Here is a 13,769-nt window from a genome sequence, read left to right as displayed (position 1 = left end):
CAAGTTTATTTCAATGCACTCAACCTGTTGATTAGGTGTTTGATTAGTTTTTCTTAAATTGAGAGCAAAATGTAACAGCTGATCCTGTTCTTTGAAATTAATAAGGTGGTGATCAAACATGTAGCAGGTAAAATGCCTTCAGATTTCTTTGAATCATGGGTATGAGTGAAAACAGTAAGCCCCTTGTAGGGAACCAATGTTTGAACAAAGCCCCAATAAAACCACCTGCATGAGGGAGCCAGTTACTGTTTCCCTCAAAGACTGGCAAGGACCACTAGAGTGGTCGGAGTTCCACCTCCAGGTGAATGCGGAAGTTACTTCTCAGGTTATGGTTCATCTCCATTAGTATACAGGGAATCCTGTTCTCACCTCCATCTCCAAGTAGAAAGCTATCCAAAGAATAAGGTTTTCGTGCCAGTGGTGACAGAAACCAGAACACTTCTGCAGCCAGAGCTCCAGTTAGACAGCCTTGCCTTGCCTTACTGTCACTCTGAACTCTTAGCCTCCAGATAATTGCATGCTCTATGCCACATTTCCTACCTTGTTGCTTATCTCTGTATCAAGGACATCACAGATGATCTCTATGTGTGGTGGAGAAAACAGCTGTTTGTTCTGGAACTGAAACTGTAAGTAATTGTAGGAAGCAAACAAAGAGAGCTGGAGGAACTCAGTGGATCAGATAGCATCCATGGGTAGAAATAGTTAACGTTTCCAGTTGGGACCCTTTATTGAAGTCAGAAGGGCGATCTGCTGAGATCCTCTAGCTGCTGAACGTTTGTGTTTCTCTACAGGTCACTGGAGGAATGCAGAATGGAGAGGATTCCAGGTTCAGAGAAATAGGGTGCATTAACGCAATGGCTCAGATTCTTCTTGTGGACCCAGAGCTTTACATGAATCACTCAATACACAGCAATGTGCGCCACAGGACAAAACTCCCTCTTATCAGTCCCACATTTCTGGGAGTTCTTTTATGCCAAGGAGTTCGTCATATCTCAGACCATTTGCCACGTGGAGGGGGAGCTCATGGGTGCAATGATCATTGCTTGGTTCTCGACTCCTCATCCCTCTCAAGGTTCCTGGATATACAGCAGAGTGGCACCACAACCACAAAGATGGAAGTAAGGAAGATTTCAGTGTCCTGACCAATTAGATGGATTTTACAGTGCTCTCTGGAGGGAGATCAAGCACATTGACAACTGCTCCAGGTTTCACCATCTTTACCTGAAAAATTAAAGAGAGGAGGGATAGGAGGATTAGGAAGGGAAAAAGGAGCACATTATTAGATAGAAGTCCGGAGAAGAGTCTGCAAAGTAAGAGACCACAGCAGTTGACGGTGAGTGGTCAGTGGCCATCAGACTCAAACCAGCGTGCTGGAGACTGGCTTGTGGGACTGTGCTTCGAGGTAGGGCTCCTGAAGGGCCACTGGCATTAACAGCATCCTAATTGTATAAGGGGGTTTGGAAGCAGGAGGTGAGGAGGGCCAATTGAATGTCTGGAGCATGGGTTCATCACTGGAACAGACAAGAGGTTGTGTGGCCACAGGAGGCAGTGGCATTAGAGGAGATAGTGGGACCCATGGACACTCAATGTCTCTTTCACCTCACATTCTTGTCTTGGTTGGTGTGGTGGACGAGTGGTCACTCTGTGTGCCTTGACGGGCAAACAAAGTCAATAAATTTTATGCACATGACAATAAAGTGACCTTGAAAGGATATAGTGTGCAAGTGTGTCCCCCAAATGGGTATAATTGTATGAGTATTTGCGTCTGGAATCGGTTTCTGTGCGTGCTCACATATCCACGTTTGTGTCTGTCAGTTTGTATGAGCTGTTAGCTGTGAGAGAGTTATGGCAGGAGAGAATGGAAGTACAGCAGTACTGGTATTGTCAGAGGTAATTGAGTGAAAAAGCATTATGGAACTTGTATCTTCACTGGACTCAGAACTGCAGTGACACACTGCTCCCAGTTAACTCTTGCATCTCCTCCCTGTTGGAACTCAACTGGATTGTAGTCAATTAAACCAAATACATGGATAAGTACGCAAGGAAATGGAATTTCTAGTTTAAAGTTTTCAGTTTTGGGGAAAAGGAATGTTGCTTTATATTTCTGCAGAAAACCCCAGACCTCATCTTTTGACAGGGCAGCTGCTGGAATGTCCCAAGTAATAAATTAATTGCTTGCTAATGAAGATTCTCCATTTTGTATCCTTTCTGTCATCAATATACTAGGTTTTGGAATTTCTTATTGGCTTTTTACCACTTGCTTCTTGCCTACAAATTCATCTGTTCAGTTGAGCTAAACAAGCTATATCGTTCTGGCTGGATGTTTCCATTCCATTTCCAAAATGATGTGGCTCTGTGTCAATTTGTTAAAACACATTTAATTATGTTACAAATTAATAACACATCTGTGAAATACCATTGGGACATTTTATAACATTAACAGAGTTGTATAAATGCAAACCATTGACATATTTTGAATAATAAATTTTTAGGCTCACAGATATCGTCTTTGGATGTAAGCAAATGTTTACTTCCAAAATACATTTGGGAGTATTAAGTCCTAATCATAGGATTGCAGGCATCAGAAATGACTGGTCTGATAAAGAGGTACGAGATATACCGCTCATTAATTTGGTCAAATTGCCAGTCCAATTACATTTCGTCATGATATAGAAGGAAACCATTTGGTCCACCAACATTATGCCAACTCTCAGAGGAACCCCTACCATCGCACTCCCCTCTGATTTTCCTTGAAAACTATTCTCTTCCACATGTCCATCAATTTCAGCTGCCCCTCAGATTTTCCTGCCACTCACTTTTTATTTTAATATAAATAGCTACCAATCTGTACTTCTTTTGGATGTGTGAAAGCTACACAGCCCAAAAGAGAACTTGCAAACTCCATAGAGGCAGCATTCTACATCAGGATTGAACCTGATCTCTGTTGTACCACTGTGCAGCCTGAGGAAATATGCTTGTTACTGCTGTATATCCAAAATTTTCCAGCAACATTGTCCAACTCATTCAGAAGCTGCAGTGGAGAAGATAAAGAGGCAAAAATCCTTGCCAAGATGGTGTGTTGTGGTGAGATGGAGGAGGGAGGTTATTCTGAGAAGGAGAGAGCAAGAGTTTAATTTTAAGATACTGCAATGCCACCTTATGCTGAACTGCCTTAGTGGAATGACCATTTTCTTCAAAAGAAATTTTTGTACCTTTCATTTCCCAAAGCAGAGTGAAACACGAAAGTATGTAAATGCTGAAGGAACTCAGCCAGTCTTTCAGCATCCATAGGAGTCAAAGATATATTGCTAACATTTCAGGCCTGAGGCCTTCTTCAAGGAATAAGCCAAAGAGCAGGAAATCTCAGAATTCAGACAATGCCGGCTGGGGGAGGAGTCCAGACCAACAATTGGATTTGATAAGGGGAAAGATGAAAATTTATTATGTCAGAGAGAGAGCATGCGCTGGGGAAGGCAATGGAGGAAGAAGTGCGGGGGGTGGGGTAAGGTAAATCAGAGAAGTTGATGCAATCCAGTCAGAAGATGAGGTGTTGTTCCTACAATTTGCGGGTAGTCTCAGTGTGGCAGTGTATGAGACCATGGACAGACATGTCAGCAAGGGAATGGGATGGGAATTGGAATGGGTGGCCACTGGGAGAGCCACACTTTTGCAGTGGACAGAGCCGAGGTGCTGGACAAAGCGATTTCCCATCTGTGTCCAGTCTCTCTGATGTAGAGGAAACCACAACAGGAGCACCTGATGCAGTAGATGACCCCTGCAGAATCACAAGTGAAAAGTTGCTTCACTTGGAAGGTCTGTTTGGGGCCTCGAATGGTGAGGGCAGAAGTGAGGCATCTCCTGTGGTCACAGGAGAAGGTATCAAGGAGACGATTGGTGGGGAGGGAAGAGTGGACAAGGGGATCATGGAGGGAGCAGTCCCTGTAGAAGGCAGAGGAGAAGAGAATATGTGCCTAGTGGTGGGATCACATAATAGGTAGCAAAAATGGAGGAGGATGTGTTTGTTGGATGTGGAGGCTGGTGGGATGGTAGGTGAGGACAAGAAGAATACTGTCTTTGTTGTATATGGGGGTAGAAGGGTCAGGGGCAGATGTGCAGGTAATGGAGGATATGCAGGTGAGCATAGAGTAGAGGGAAAGCCATATTGTTTGAAGAAAGATGAACTGGCATGAATGTCCTCGTCCTAGGTGCAAATTCAACTAAGACAGAGGAATTGAGAGAACAGAATGGAATCCTTACAGGGGAAGAGGTGTAGTTGAGGTAGCTGTGGGAGTTGGTGGGCTTGAAGAAGATGTCTGTTGAGTGTTTGTCTCCTGAGATGGAGTGTTATGAACTAACAACCCTTTTAATTTTGTTAAAGACTAAAAGGGACTTCTTAAGCACTAACAAAGGAACAGAAATAGAAAATTCATCAGACAATGGTAAATTCAAAACATTAGTTTTTAATTAAACTACTAATAAAATTTCTTACTCATCTCTAAACTTAACTCTAGATTTAACCTCACTATGCGTAAATGTAAGTGTGTGTAATAAAGTTCCAAACTCTGAAAAGTCAAATTTAAAACTTCATAATTTTAGCCTTGCTTGAAGGTCTTAAATTGTTTCAGAAATAAAGTGCTTTTAAACATCATATCTTCAGGCCTCTAAACTCAATTCTTTCAATGAGTTGTTCTTCAGAGAGATTCTTCAATCAGGTGACTTTTTTCTGGGCCACAAATGTACCTCCCGTGAATAGGATAATACAAGTCCTGTCTTTCAGAATCAAACCTTCTTTTGAATGAAGACTTTGGAATCTATGTTCCCAAACAAAACTGCCCTCTATCTCAAAATGAGACAGTTAGAACTAGGCTTATCTTTTGAAATCTACTTATTTTTTGTCCCCCTTTTCTTAGGAGAAATGTCTAATATAATAAATCTCAGATTAAATCTCTGCACATGTTGAAAGAATGACTGATAAGTTTGATTTAAAACTTCAAGTCATTTTCATTTACTCGTTTATATGTTGAATTTTTGTTTGAAAATCTCAAAAGATATCAGATTGTTCCATTTGAGCACTTGCACTAACATTGATAAATCTTCTTCTTCTTTTTCTTTGGCTTGGCTTCGCGGACGAAGATTTATGGAGGGGGTAAAAAGTCCACGTCAGCTGCAGGCTCGTTTGTGGCTGACAAGTCCGATGCGGGACAGGCAGACACGGTTGCAGCGGTTGCAGGGGAAAATTGGTTGGTTGGGGTTGGGTGTTGGGTTTTTCCTCCTTTGCCTTTTGTCAGTGAGGTGGGCTCAATAGGCTTCAAGTAAATCACAACAATTTTAGTGGAATCTTGTTAGTGTAATGACAACAACCTTGCCCTCAACATCAGCAAAACCAAGGAGGTGATTGGGGCCTTCAGGAGGAAGTTAGGAAAACACGACCCAGTCCTCATTGCGGGTTCAGTAGCGGAGGGCCAAAAACTTCAAATTCCTGGGTGTTCTCCGAGGATCTGTGCTGAAGCCTCCATGTTGATATAATCATAAAGGCAGCTCGCCAGCGGTTATAGTTTGTGAGGTGTCTGAGGTGATTCAATACGTCACTGAAGACTCTCAAACTTTTACAGGTGTACTGTGGAGACCATACTGCCTGGTTATGGAGGCGCCAACTCTCAGGACAAGAATAAACTCCAGAGGGTTGTTAACTTGGCCTGCGACATCACAGGTACCAGACTTCACTCCAACAAGGACATCTACATGAGGTGGTGTCTTAAGAAAGCAGCCTCTATCCTCAAAGACTCCCACCACCCAGGCCATTCCCTCTTCACTTTGCCACCAATGGGATAAAAGGTACAGGAGCCAAAAGATGAGCACTCAGATGCACAAGGACAGTTTCTTCCCCGCTGCCATCAGATTCCTGAATAATCAATGAACCAAAGACGCTGCCTTACTTTTTGTGCACCGTTATTTTTATTTTTCTATGGTAATGTTGTAAGATGGTTATATTATCAATGTTTGCACTATGACGCTGGTACTACAGAAACACCAAATATCGTGACTTGCTCACAACAATAAATTCTGATCTAAGTGGGTTTGTTAAAGAAGTCAATGCTTTGCAGTATTTTAATGTGCTACAGTACCACCTATGGGTTAGACATAGCAACTTCTGTGGATGTTTCTTCCTTTGTGACAGTGGTTCCCAACCTTTTTCTTGCCACTCACATCTTACTTGAAGTAATCCCTAGGCCACCCATGCTCTGTGATTAGTAAGGGATTGCTTAAGGTGGGATGCGAGTGGAAGGGAAGGTTGAGAATCACAGCTCTAGACCCAATTGTTACTGAAATATTTTGCTTGAGAAAACAAGTCATTGGCCATTTCTTTTGGAGTTATGAAACCGTGCAAATAACAGGTCATTTAGGTACAATTAAAACAGTAGTTTTCACCCTTTTTCTTTCCACCCACATACCACCTTAAGCAATACCTTAGTAATCACAGAGCATCTATGGCATAGGGAATATTTAAAGTGGTATGTGAATGGAAAGAAAAAAGGTTGAAAGCCACTGCTCTATAATTTATTGTGATATCAATAGTTTAGTACAGTGGTTCTCAACAGTTTTCTTTCCACTCACACATCACTTTAAGTATTCCTTATGGCCAAACACTGTATTCTGCTTCCAATTTTCGTAGTGTTATGTACCTATACCAGCAGCAATAGAAATTCACGAAGACAATGGTATTTTCAAATAATTTTTATTATTAATTATTACTAACATAACACTTCTTACTTAACTCAAAACTAAACCCCACTATGCACGTGTGCCTTGATGTGTCTAAAACCATTACAGTTCAGGCCTAATTCTGAAGAGATGATTTTAAAGTTCAGTCAGTTTTGTTTTGAAACTCAGATTCTTAAAATTCTTCCTCAAAAGCAATTATGGAGGAGGTGTGAGGCCTCAGACTCCTCAAAAATCAAGAAATTCTTGTAGTTTTCAGAGAATTGTAGAATTGTTTCTTCATAGGAATGATTTACCTCTCTTGCAAGGACGTTTCAGACTTGTGTTTTCTTCCATGATGATTTAACAAACTCAGGTAAGAGGCTATCAAAGTAACCATTACAATGGTTAGGATTCAGAAACAAGAATGATTTTGCTTTCTTTAACCCAGAATTGGATCAGTCACGTGGCTATTTAAAATTCCACTGTAGCACTGCTCTCTCTCTTGACCAAGAGAAGCAGCAAAGGGCCCATCCTTTCTGAAGCCACTGCAATTCTGTGTTCCTCCCTTGGCAAGGAGAATACAACATGAACAGTACCTCCCTGATTGGAGGCTACTGCATTTCAATCCTGTGTAAACTTACAGGATGTATGCCGAGTGCCATACACAAAAGCGCTAGAGAAACTCAGCAGGTCATGCAACATCCATAAGAAGTAAAAGGTAACCAAGGTTTCAAGTCTGAGGCTGATGAAAGACTCAGGCCCATAATTTTGGTTACCTTTTATTTCCTATGATGCTGAGTGACCTGCTGAGTTTCTCTAGCACGTTTATGTATGGCACTCGGCTCCAGTATCTGCCGATTTTCTTGTTTAGTTCAGTTTAACGTAGAGTCTTGAAGATGTACAGCCTGGACACAGGATATTCAGACCTCCAAATCCACACTAACCATCAAGCAACCATTTTTGTACTAATCTTACCCGAGCCCATTGTATTCACTACACACCCTCCTCTAACTACCCCAACCCCAAATTCTACCATTTAGGAACTTTGGGATGTGGAAGGAAACTAGAGCAGCCAGAAAAAAAAACCTCATTTAGTGAGAACATGCAAACTCTCCACAGACAGCAATGGAGGTAAACACGAACCCACACTGCTGGAACTGCCATGGCCTGTTTCCGTGCTGTAAATGGTTATATGGTTATGGTTATATGAGCTGCAACACTTTGCCACTCATTCACTCCACTGAAGGCAGTGGAACCCAACTTCAGAAGTGAGCATGAAGCTGCCAGTGAACAACATCACTGATCGGTGTTGTATTTCTAGGAATCATTGGTGATTAGGTGGGCAAAGGTACAGATCACGATCTGCTAAATCACAAGCCTATCAGACACAAGCTCAGGCAGTAGAGTATTTACATCTAATTTTTTGGCAAGGATTTACAAAGATCCCAAGACATAGGAGCAGAAAGTAAGCTATTCAGCCCATTGAGTGTGCCCTGCCGTTTAATCATGAGCTGATTCACTTTCCCATTCTGCCCCACCTCCTGGCCTTCTCACATAACCTTTGATGCCCTGGCTAATCAAAAACCTATCTAACTCGGTCATAAATACATACACCCATTGACCTGACCTCCACAACCACTTGCGGCAACAAATTCTATATATTTAACTCCCTCTGGGTGAAAAGATTCCTCCACATCTCTGTTCTAAGCAGACATCTTTCAATCCTGAAGTTGTGCCTTCTTGTCCTAGACCCTCCCATCATGGGAAACGACCTTTCTACTCTGTCCACACCTTTGAACTTTCAAAATGTTTCAATGAGATCCCCCTCATTCATCCAAATTTCAATGAATACAGGCCAAGAGTTGTCAAATGCTCCTTGTTCAATAACCCTTTCACTCCCAGAATGATCCCAGTGAACCTCCTTTGAACTTTCTCCAATATTATCATATCTTTTCTGAAACAAGGAGACCAAAACTGCTCACAATACTCCAAGTGAGTTGTCACCAGTACCTTACAAAGCCTCAACATCATTTTCCTGCTCTTGGATTCTATTCCTCTTGAAATGAATCCCAGCATTGCATTGGCCTTCTTCACCCCCGTCTCAACATGCAAGTTTACTTTCAGGCTAACTTGTTCAAGGATTCCCAGGTCTCCTTTCATCTGGGTTTTTTTTAAATAATGTCCCCGTTTAGAAAATAGTCTGACTATTTATTTCTTTTCCTATCAAACTGCATGACCAGTCACTTTTTGGCATTATATTTTATTTGCCACTTCTCTGCCCATTCTCCTAATCTGTCTAAGTCTTTCTGCAGCCTCGGTGTTTCCTCCACACTACCTGCTCCTCCACCTCACATCATCTGTAAACTTGGCCACAAAGCCATTAATTCCATATCCAAATTATTAATGTACAACATAAGAAGTGGTCCCAACACTGACCCCTGTGGAATTCCACTAGCAACTGGCAGATAATCAGAATGATCCCCATATTCCAACTACTCTCTATTTCCTGCCAAGAAGCCAATGCTCTACCCACGCTGGTATGTTTCCTGTTACACCCATGGGCTCTTGCCTTGTTAAGGCTATGTAACAAAGTGTTGTGCACAAGGCTCCTATGTGCGGCAGCTTGTCAAGACCCCTTCTGAAATTCCGTCCACTGCATCTCCCATCTCCTGCCTGCTTGTCACTTTTTCAAAGAATTCCAATAGTTTGTCAAGCAAGATTTTCTCTTGAGGAAACTACATTAGATTTGGCTTAGTGAAAACACAATGCTGGAGAAATTCAGCAAGTTAAACAGTGTACTTTATATAGAAAATATAAAGATATATAACCAATATTTCAGGCTTTGGCTTATCCTGTTGTGTCCCTCCACATATTCCAAAATTTAATCCTTTGAAATCGACTCCATCATTTTCCCCAACTACCAACTTCAGTTGAACTGGCTTATAATTTCCTTTCTGGTGCCCCCCTCCCTTCTTGAAAAAAAAACGGGGTGACAATTGCAGTTTTCCAGTCTTCCAGGACTATGGCAGAAGGTATTGATTCCTCAAAGATCATTACCAACTTCTCCACAATCTTTATGATGGAGTTGTACGGATCAGAGGTACAACCCAAAAGCTGGTAGGAGGATTGGTATCTTGGTCCAAGCATCAATGATCTGAAGGACTTGAGACCACAGACACTCGAAAGGTACATGACTGCCAAGCACAATTCTCTCAGTCATTCTGACACTCATGGTTGGATGCTACATTTCATAAAACATGATGGTTATGATTATTGGAGGTGGATTATCCTGCACTTATGACATAATTGTGGGAATTCCTCAGGCAAGTATCCTAGGTCTAATTAGACTTTCTGAACACTTTTGGGTGTACTTTATAGGTTTTGGACTGCTGATCAAGAGAATCACCTTAAAATTTTTGTTTCATGTACTTATTTTTTTATATATAAAAAAAAACACACACATTTTCATGATTTCCAGTCTTATTTTATTCTACTTCAAGATGACAAAACCACGAAATGCAACTTGTCATGAAAATTCATTTTCTGCATTTCCACGTGGACTTTTTCCCTCTTGATCTTGGTGCAGTCAACAATGAAAATAGTGAAAGGTTTCACCAGGACATTGTGACCAGCTGTATCAGGACAGCTGGAATCTATTAGTGCTGGCTGACTATTGTCAGACACTGATACGAGAGGCATCAGTAGAAATGAAAATTAGCGGCAAAACATTTTTAGGTCAGTTGAACTAACATAATGTGTCAGCATCATTATGTAATTAAACATTCCAAATTCAATAAAAGTTCATTAAAAGTTTCTCCACTTCCTACTTGATACAGAAAATTTGAAATTATTTTTATATTCAGCTTGAAGTTGTTTATCCTAATACTGTAACGGACTGCTTCAAAGAAACACAGTGTGGGAGGTTAACCTCAGATTTATTGAAGCTGGAAAGGCTCCTTTTATACAGTTGGAGCTCCCGTCGTTTGTTTGATTGGCTGACATCAGCCGCATGAATTACAATAGCAGGCGGGAACATTCTTGCATGTGAACACCCTTCTTCCCCAGCCTGTTATTGATCTGTTAGCTGGGCAGCTTGGCCAGCGCCATTTTAGGGCTGCTGGTCTTGTACTGCTCCAGTTTTCAACTGCGCCAAATCACGGTGTTGGATGTGCTACAGTGTGTTATGCCGCTCGATCTCCACGGTGGTGGGCCGCTCGATCTCCACGGTGGTGGGCCGCTCGATCTCCACGGTGGTGGGCCGCTCGATCTCCACGGTGGTGGGCCGCTCGATCTCCACGGTGGTGGGCCGCTCGATCTCCACGGTGGTGGGCCGCTCGATCTCCACGGTGGTGGGCCGCTCGATCTCCACGGTGGTGGGCCGCTCGATCTCCACGGTGGTGGGCCGCTCGATCTCCACGGTGGTGGGCCGCTCGATCTCCACGGTGGTGGGCCGCTCGATCTCCACGGTGGTGGGCCGCTCGATCTCCACGGTGGTGGGCCGCTCGATCTCCACGGTGGTGGGCCGCTCGATCTCCACGGTGGTGGGCCGCTCGATCTCCACGGTGGTGGGCCGCTCGATCTCCACGGTGGTGGGCCGCTCGATCTCCACGGTGGTGGGCCGCTCGATCTCCACGGTGGTGGGCCGCTCGATCTCCACGGTGGTGGGCCGCTCGATCTCCACGGTGGTGGGCCGCCACAATATCCAATTTTTTTTTCAGGAAGCAAACTTCCTGCCAAAATTTGTTGTCCAGTCCTATCTTCAGTTGCGTTAATCAGTGATGAAGTGTAGATGTTCACAGATTATTAGGCAGTCGTCAAACTGGTCTCAACTATCTAGCAAATAAAGCAGTTTATGCCTCTGTGTAGCAAGATCCAATCCAAGACTCAGCCAAGAACTGATGAGAAAATAACCTTATCTTGGAGTAGGGGATCACGAGGAAAGAAAAAAAAAATCATTGGACTCGGCAGATAAAAATGGTTATGAGCAGGAAAGAAGCTGGGTATTTCAAGACAAATGACTCGTAGCCAACATCCCAAACCTGTCCCAAACCTTGAAATACCCAGCTTCTTTTCTGCTCATAACCATTTTTATCTGCAGGATAAGACATTGCAGCAATATTATGGAACACTCTCTAATAAGTGAAGCTTCAATAACTCAGAGCACAACACTATACAAGGGAAAAAAAACTATATGATGGGTATCCCGTCCATACACCAAAACCATCCCCTCCACCACTAGCACAAAGCAACTACAAGATATAGTGCAGTTACTTGCCTTCTCCAAGTAACCACCACCAAGAAGGACAAAGACTTCAAGCACATAACAAAATACATTGCCGTACTTTCATCACTGATGAAATGGCATTCTAGAATTCCCTATCTGACAGTCACAAGACCATATTTACCAGTGTTTCAAGAAGTTGACTTGTCATCTCATTCTCAAAGACAATTATGGATGGGCAATAAATGGTCACTTCCCAGCAACACCCAGATCCCGAAATTAATGAATAAAACTAGGCCTCGTGTCTGGGCCAAGACAAACATGGAATCAAATTCTGGACCGTCTGTTCATGCCAGTTCTATGGCATCTATCTAACTTGACAGATGAATCTGTTTTCATGTTTTATTAATTTGATCTTTTTCATTTAATTATAACTTTGAGAGGTCATTTAGACAGTCATTTCATACGCATGACATCCAGTTCCAATGAATGATCTGTTTTTTTTTTAAATATCCACTTGCTTTAATGGTTAACACTACAAGTACACCATTGCTCAAAGCAAAGTTCTAGTTATTCAATTTCCATCCACATGGTGGCAACAAATCTCATTTTAATATGTCTACTGAACAAACAATAAGCATTGCAACAGAGTTGCATGATTGTACCTTTGCCAATTTGTATAACACGGTTAATATGTACCAAAAAAAGTTCAGTGTTATGGAAAACTGCACAGTTCAAAGCATTATTACAATGTACTTTAATGTAATACATTCCAATCCTATAATTATTTATTCTTTTACGTAGAACTCTTATGCAAACAAGTTGAAGTTTCAATCGGTCTTTCAAAGCTTTATAGCCTGCTTGAGGATTATTTTTTCGGTTAAAAAAGTGTGTGATGGCATCATTTTCACATTTTTCCTTGCTGCTTTCCATTGCAGAAAAAAAAACCCTTTCAAGAGTCCTGCAAGATCATTTGGTCACTTATCTGGAGCTGGGCCTGCTGCCAGAATCACAGTGTGGCTTGATTTTTTGCCACGCGTCAACTTCAGGAGAAGTGTCTGGAGCAGAATCGTGAGCTCTACACAACCTTTGTTGACCTTCAAGACTGTCAGCCGACTAGGCCTGTGGAAGTTCAGCTGCCCTGCCAAATTCATTCAGATGGTACACCAGTTCCATGATGGCCATTGTGCTGGACAGTAGAGAATCCTCCAAGGCATTCCCATTCACCAGGTGTCAAGCAGGGCTGTGTGCTTGCATCCACACTCTTCAGCATGACATTTACTGCTATGTTGAATGATGCCTTCCAGGACAGTGAAGCTAGAATCAGCTTCAGGAACAGAGTGGATGGGAATTCTTCCACCTGAAGAGACTTCAAGCTATTACTAAAGTGAAGGAGACTGTTCTGAGAGACTGTACCGATGACTGGGCCCTGTATGCTGACTTAGAGCCAGAGATGCAAGTCAGTATGGACAAATTCTCCATGGCTTGTGTCAATTCAGACTCACCATCAACATTAAAATGTCATGCACCAACCTGCACTTCATGCTCTGTACACAGAACCCAAAAGTCACAATCAAAGGGCAGAATCTACAGGACTCATCTTGGCAGCACCTTCTCCTGACTATTGATACAGAAATCAACTGCAGAATAGCAATGGCAAGTTCTGCTTTCAGAAGGCTGCGTTCCACTATATGGAAAAGTCAAGGAATCAGTCCAGCAACAAAAGTGAGGGTCTACAGAGGCATGGTACTCATTACCCTCCAGTGTTTCAAAGGCATGCAAGACAGCTCAACCATTTTCACACAACTTATCTTTGTAGAATATTAGACATCAGATGGCAAGACAA

At 42.4% G+C, this 13,769-nt stretch overlaps 1 protein-coding gene across 4 annotated transcripts in view; it reads right to left on the bottom strand.

Annotated features, from left to right (window-relative positions):
• The window catches only part of blnk (B cell linker), a 149,776-nt gene that overhangs the window by 108,668 nt on the left and 27,339 nt on the right, over window positions 1-13,769 (bottom strand). The gene's annotated exons all lie outside the window — the stretch shown is intronic.

This window comes from Narcine bancroftii, chromosome 10 (assembly GCF_036971445.1).
Source record: "Narcine bancroftii isolate sNarBan1 chromosome 10, sNarBan1.hap1, whole genome shotgun sequence".
Classification (NCBI taxonomy): Eukaryota; Metazoa; Chordata; class Chondrichthyes; order Torpediniformes; family Narcinidae; genus Narcine; species Narcine bancroftii.
This window is presented reverse-complemented; position numbering and strand designations above follow the sequence as displayed.